General features: G+C 32.3%; 2 long non-coding RNA genes across 2 annotated transcripts; one reads left to right on the forward strand and one right to left on the reverse strand.

The window, feature by feature from the left end:
- The first annotated feature begins 1,051 nt into the window (after positions 1–1,051).
- LOC136063923 (uncharacterized) lies at positions 1,052–2,839 on the forward strand. The gene is made up of 2 exons (XR_010625573.1): positions 1,052–1,241; positions 2,131–2,839. It is a non-coding gene; the product is annotated as an uncharacterized LOC136063923 (long non-coding RNA).
- Positions 2,840–4,352: 1,513 nt separating this feature from the next.
- LOC136063922 (uncharacterized) lies at positions 4,353–5,528 on the reverse strand. Its single transcript, XR_010625572.1, has 2 exons — positions 4,765–5,528; positions 4,353–4,587 (listed from the first exon to the last, which is right to left on the reverse strand). It is a non-coding gene; the product is annotated as an uncharacterized LOC136063922 (long non-coding RNA).
- Between the last annotated feature and the right edge of the window lie 2,146 nt (positions 5,529–7,674).

Below are 7,674 nucleotides of genomic sequence, written 5' to 3' on the forward strand. Positions count from 1 at the left end.
AGCAAGTCGGAATTTGTCAACAAATTAATGGACGCCCTTCATTCAGTTCACTATGCTGCCGTTTTTTGGATTCTCCGATTTGTCAATTTTACACTTTCTTGTAGTACACTACTTCTCTTGGGCTTCTCTTAAGCTTCATACCTATTTAGATTCTGATTGGTTAGGCGATCCTACTGATCATTGCTCCATCACAGATTTTTACTTCTTGTTAGGTATTTCTTTTGTCTCATGGCGTAGTATATAATGCTAACAGTTTTGGATTTTTTAGTATATATTGAGGAGATAACATCTATGGGTTTTGACCCAACTATATTTTATTAACCACTCTATATTGTTATTCTACTTTCCTCACACATGTATACCTAATAAATTTTTCCCTTACATGTGAATCTCTGTCTCTATGCCACGAACAAGTCCTACTTGCTTTCCTTTGCCTATCAACCCTGCATGACTAACTCATACATTCTTGTCCATTGGAATCACTAGCTCTAGGATTGTTTGTGTGGGCCCTTCAGACTTGCTCTGTCCCTTCTAGGAAATGGACCTTGAACACCTTGCCATCTTCACCGCACACCACCTGAGCTCTAATACCGCTTGTTGGGGAAATAATACATTGCAAACTCTCAGACTAAGTAGTTAATATAACATATAAGAACAATATTTAACCCAAAAGACTTAAGTTTATGAGTTTGGATCCAACTATGTAATATTAATCACTCTTTCTTATCATTCTTATTTAATATAAGACTTTACTCGCACGTGTATACCTAACAATATATTATACTAAAGCATTTTAAGTTTTTACCTTTTAGTACATAATGCACTTTTAAATCAATATCGTTATCAATCAATCAATCGATATATATATATATATATATATATAAAAGCAGAGACCTCATACATGAGAGCATAAGGTTTTGCCATGTCGCTCTCTAATCTTGCATGTAGGCTTTCACGTTAACTTCTTCTTGCCATTCTTCACAAAAGAACGTTTTAAAGTAGCCAAAAGTTGTGACTAAAACACTATACATTTTAAAAAATTTAAGCTCATCTTTAATAGCTTATGTAAACGATGAGGGTTAGTTAATGGGTAATAAATAATATGCCATCCCTTTTTACCTCTGAGTCTCTGACTCTTCTAGTTCTTTAGATGCTTCAGCTACCACTCCCGGAATTAAATTCCTTTAAGATTTCCAATTTCTCTTTCCTCTCACATTGTTTTTTACCAGTACGAACTCAATGTGAGTTTTTCCTCTTTTCCTCCCATGATTGTTTTTTTTTTTTTTATTAAATTTATTTTTTTATATAATTTATTTTTTTATATGGATTTGTGGGTAATCCGCTTTAGATATGTTTAGATTGTTTTTTTTATTTTTATTTTTATTTTTTTATAAAATTTATTTTTTTATATAATTTATTTTATAATGGATTTGTGGGTAATCCGCTTTAGATATGTTTATCCATGCATAATTGGTTTTCCCTGTGCTGTTTTGTTTGATAACTTTGTGCTTTTTGGATTCACAATTCTAGTTCAATGTATAATCTTTTGGTATTTTATGGCATTAATTTGTTTTGAAAATCCCGTCTCTTTTTGCTTCAATCAGTGGAGCTTATGACCCCAAATTCTTTGGTCCGCAGTGAAGAGGCTTTCAAAGGCCTTTGTATTAAAGATAATTTCTCTTTTGTCTCTTTTGATTATGTTAGCTATATTTTTCCGCAGTTGCTGATTCAAATTGCTATGAAGTTTTTGGGTTTAGACTACATGATTGTTGGATAATCATTGTTTATTTAAATACCATAGTTGTTCAATATATTCCTGTTAATTGTTAACTATATAGAAACAAATCAAAAAGGAGGTGTAATGGAGAAAGGAAAGGAGCTCTTTGAACACCCTGAGAAATAGGCTTTTGCTTAGGTGTAATATTTGGGTGGATTCATGTTGCAAAACATTCATCTTATTCCCATTTGGAACAAGCAAATCACGTGATTGATAAAATGCCTCACTCACTTTTGCATTAGTTTAAATCAACTTCACACAAACACTCACGTTATAGCTAAAAATAATTATGCCATACATTTACGACTTCCAAATTTCATTTTCTCATGTTGATTAATGGTTTAATTTTGTAGGATTTGAGGATCGTTAATGGCATGTTGTGTCTATGAAGGGCTATAGTATAATTACAATTCTAATGCCACAGAAGTTGAAATGGAGTTCACTATATAGAAGCTACCAATGCAATTTTGCGTCCAAAATACTCTTTACTGGCAATGACAAAGTGAGGTTTGGTGGGCTTTTTTTCCTTTCTTTTCTTAATTCCTCCAATAGAATTCAAAGAAATCCTTGAACCAAATTTCCCCTACCTCCATCCAAAAATTTCTACCTTTGTGTAGATTGTTAATATGGACATGCAATTTATATTGGAGTTACATGTGCCAAATGTGTGACACATACAAATTAAGGAGATGTTTTATTAGTTAGTTAGTGCCAAGAATTTACAAATATTTATTCTTATCTTAATTAGAATGTAATAATGTTGGGTTTTTTTTAATGGATTGCAACATTTAGGTCAGTAATGAGCTTGAGGTAGGACATCCATTTTGTTATATTAATGGTAACAGATCATAGAGAACACATATCTTGAAGAGCTAAGGGAAAATGGAGAGGAATAAATGTTGCCATTAAATGAATGAAAAATAGTTATTTTACATGTTGCTCAGTGGAGCAATGAGCAAGGAAGATTGTGGAGATTTCTTTCATTCGATGGTTCTATCAAGTGAAAGTTAATGATTAATTGTAAGGATATGAATGAGTCAATTATGAAAGTTTCAATTGCAATGTGAAAGTCAAGGTGCCTATTTAACATTTCATTTATTTTACATGAATTGTGATCTAGCAACATGAGAAAGAAGTTTTATTCCCAATTTTCTCCTCACTTTTTTTGGAATCAAACACACACATTCACACACAAGGGATTTTGCCTTTGTGTTTGATTCTCTTCTTAATCTATCTCGAATCATGAATAAATATTAATGTTTGTGATTCTTTAAAAAAAAAAAGGTTCATGATAATATTGGGAGGAACCTATATAACATCATTTAAGTATGGAATAAGTCTAACTCACCCTCTCCCAGCTCTATCTCTCTACATCACCAACATCAAGTGAGCTTCTCATATATATAATTGATTAGCTAATGTCACTTGTATAAAAAATTCTAATTGAAAATTTAACTGCAAGTATTTTTTTGGAATGAGAAAAAATGTGTTGTTTCATGTTATTACTTTAAAATATGTTAAACATTCTACATAACCTTTTCATATACTAGCTTACAACCTTATCCACGCATTGCGCAAGCCCCTTGACTAGTTTCAATAATTTCTTGGGTGTTTTTACCTTCTAGTATATTATACACTTTCAAATTTCAATAACTTGTTGGGTTTAAATGTGGGAGCTTAAGTCTTGAAGGATAAAGAAGTTGAAGAATTATTAATTAGGTCCAGGCCCTTAAATTTGAGTTTTTAGATTAAGTTGCGTTCTAATATATTTCATATTATATTATATATATATATATATATATTAAGGTCTTGAAGTCTCTTCATGATATACATTATGCCTACATAAATAAATCAGAATAGTAGAGCATGGTGCAGTAAATACGGCAACGCGTCACTAGAGTAATGGTAAGAAGTTAAGTACCTTGGAGCCAACTTGACGTCTGAAAAGAGTATGGATGGTGATTAATTTTAGAAACAAAAAGAGCAATAATCACTCATTCAAACGCAAATGCTTAATACAAAAGCTAGTACGGTTGTTCCTAACAGCTAACACCACCGATATAGGAGTAATATGAGACTAAAACTAGAGTTGCATTATTTGTTCAAGCATCAGATTAAATAACTAGAGAATATAGTTCTTAAGTTTTAGTATAATAGAGATCATCTCAACCACCCCAAAAAAGAAATTCAGAAAATGACACGAGACCAATGATTATGAATTTTCAACTGCAGAATAACATTAATTGATTTTAGGCTACCGTAATCGCTAATATCAAGAATGCTCAGTTGAAGCGATCACCTTTTAATAATCATCTTAATAATAGCATCGGAAGCACATTAGTATTAGTATTAGCATTGACTTGTTAAGATTGCCTATTTGCCTAGTTGGAACAAAAAATAATGGTAATAGCTAGGTCATCTTGGCTCTCTGTCATGTTAGTACTGATCAGTCGTACGTAGTTTACATAATCAAGTCGGTCAAGATTGTGCAAAACATTTTGCAATGCAACATGAATGAGTTGCTGAAAATATGGAGTAGCAGCACTGAGCCGCTGACATAGATAAAAAGAAATCGTGATCTGCAAACTAACTTATCCTCCAATTAAGGCAAATATGATATGGAGTTGAGTTCCAACAAAGCAAAAGGCATGTTGATGAATGGCGGATCATATGCAACCTCTTACGGGCTTTGTACTAAGAAAATAAATGTGTGTTTATTTCACAAGTGAAAGATCACCATATCTTTACAAGAACGCTACACGCTACACACAATCCATTACTTCTTGATTCTTATATGCATGGTATATATTCTGCAAAAATTCAATGGGAAATGATTAGGAGCGCAAAAAAAGAAAAAAAGAAAAAAAAGCTCCAAGTAATCATTTGGGTCTACTTTATTCAAAGAATATGAACTAAAACAATTCAAGCGTACGAAACACACTAATCTAATATATATTTATGAACAAGTTTAATTGTGGGACCATTACCTTGTTTTTATAGCTTTCTTCTGCTTCGTAAAAGGGATGAATGATAGAGACTGTGCACCAAAAGTTAGATGTCTAGAATGATGAGATTTACAGATGTACAGTAGATATATACAAGCAATTGGTCAGGACAATAATAGAAGATAATCAAAACCTATGTTTGCAAAACCAGCCAAGAGACTTCAGACTGCCTATTGCCGCATCTAAGTTTGGCCCAAGAACATCAATATGCATCCAAAGACTTATTGAAACCGATCGGTAGATCATGAAATGTATTTCTCATGAGGTTCTGAATAGCTCATTTATTTTTACATTGTTCAGAAAAAAAAAAATGCTGAAATATAAGGTATAGCCAGCATTACACAGATAATGAATCTTTAATTATATCTGTATTTCATACATGCAGCCTCTGTCTTATAGCATATATTTAAAGCAAATATTGAATCCTGCTCTGGTTTATTGTGATTTGTGTGTGAAAATTAGCACTTCACATATACCTACCATTCATCAATTAACGAAAAAATAACATGGAATTTTTTTTTTTCACTATTTTCACTGAAAGAGCAAAATAATATCAATCATCAATAAAACCATGAAATTCCATACCTTACCATGCCCTAAAGTAAAAGGGAAAATTCAGTTTTGATGTCTATTCGTTGAGTTTTTGTGACTCTATTAACAATACAAATTACTGTTGTGTGTTCTTCTATCGTTCTGACCTCTTAAAGAAAGCCAGCAAAAGCAAGTGAAAAAAAAAAAAAAATGAAGTCAAATAGCTTAATTAATTCAAAGCCAACAGTGAGAACAAAACTAAACACCTCAATCATCTAGGACCATGATCAGCTCAACAAAACCTCGTTACAACTACTTTAAGGTTGGTGATCTAATCTATTATCTTCATTTTCTTCCATCAGGGCCATAATCATTTTGCCTATCCTCTAGCTTTTAGAATTTATTCAACTTGAACAACCAAATTGCGAACTAAAACAAGCTGCCTTTGTCAAATCTCTCGATCTGTTCTCCATAAAGAGCTGATTTCCTTTTTGTATGTTTCCACTTTCCAAATCATTATGGTGCATTTATTTATTATAGATTTATTTATCTTTTTTTTTTTTGAATTGCGAATTTATGTAAATTGAATGACATCAAATGAAGACTAATCTCAGAGTTCACTTATATTTGTTCCCTTCATTATCATAATCTCTTCATGCAGCCATGGGGAAATGATCTCTTTATTGTCAAAGATATATTAGATCCATACCTTACCATGCCCTAAAGTAAAAGGGAAAATTCAGTTTTGATGTCTATTCGTTGAGTTTTTGTGACTCTATTAACAATACAAATTACTGTTGTGTGTTCTTCTATCGTTCTGACCTCTTAAAGAAAGCCAGCAAAAGCAAGTGAAAAAAAAAAAAAAATGAAGTCAAATAGCTTAATTAATTCAAAGCCAACAGTGAGAACAAAACTAAACACCTCAATCATCTAGGACCATGATCAGCTCAACAAAACCTCGTTACAACTACTTTAAGGTTGGTGATCTAATCTATTATCTTCATTTTCTTCCATCAGGGCCATAATCATTTTGCCTATCCTCTAGCTTTTAGAATTTATTCAACTTGAACAACCAAATTGCGAACTAAAACAAGCTGCCTTTGTCAAATCTCTCGATCTGTTCTCCATAAAGAGCTGATTTCCTTTTTGTATGTTTCCACTTTCCAAATCATTATGGTGCATTTATTTATTATAGATTTATTTATCTTTTTTTTTTTTGAATTGCGAATTTATGTAAATTGAATGACATCAAATGAAGACTAATCTCAGAGTTCACTTATATTTGTTCCCTTCATTATCATAATCTCTTCATGCAGCCATGGGGAAATGATCTCTTTATTGTCAAAGATATATTAGCCCATTAGCATAGTTTTAAACCTAATTGTACTTTGTGTGCAAACCAAATTTCTTACTTGTACTAAAAGTCTATTAGTCTAGAATTTAGTTTACTATATATATGTATATACACTCATGCTATGATTCATTGTAACATAAGATTTGTACTACACTCTAATAAATAAAAGATGTAGCCCTTTAGAGTTTTCTTTGTGGACGTAAGTTGTTAGGCTGAACCCTATAACCCTCATGTTATTGTGTTTTATACTTTATTCTTCCGCTTCTGCATTCATAATAGCATATTCAACATGAAATATATAATAGCTAATATTCAACACTAATAAAACTTCACTCTGGAATGACTTTAGCTTTATGCCTGACAAATTCTAATTTATTGTCTTTCAACAAGATTTGTTCAAACATACACTAACCTCTATGAGAAAAGACAAAAATGGGCAGTGTATGTCTCCAAATTAAGCATGTTTGACTACTACAAGACAACAACACAGTTCCCAAATTTTAGAGTTTGTTACGGATCTTTAATATACCTAATCAGGGTTGGCCACATATTTGACTATTACATATTGTTTGCGACCAACCTCATTTCATTGTCGCCTTCAAATGAAACTAACCTAGTTACTAAACCCTCCTCGTTGGATGGAGGAGAGGTAAAAAACTAACCTAGTTACTAAACCCTCCTCGTTGGATGGAGGAGATGTTTTACCTCTTCTCACTAGTCCACTACCATGTGAACTTTTAGCCTTTTGTTAATCAGGGCACTAGGGCAGTGGTAATGCAGGACTTGCCAGTTGCTTCTTCAAAGTTGCATATTCTACATATATACATTACATTGAAGCAAGCCCGACCATTAAGTTCATATAGATTTTGAAAGCTCGAAATTGTGTGAAAAATACAAGAGTTGTTTAGACCCCCAAATTAAAGATTACGTCTTAATTGATTTTACTCTAACTTAAACTAAGTGCGGAATAGAGTAAATGCGAGCTAACAAACAATAAAACTACTCTG

This window comes from Quercus suber, unplaced genomic scaffold (assembly GCF_002906115.3).
Source record: "Quercus suber isolate HL8 unplaced genomic scaffold, Cork oak 2.0 scaffold_596, whole genome shotgun sequence".
In the NCBI taxonomy this organism is placed as follows: domain Eukaryota; kingdom Viridiplantae; phylum Streptophyta; class Magnoliopsida; order Fagales; family Fagaceae; genus Quercus; species Quercus suber.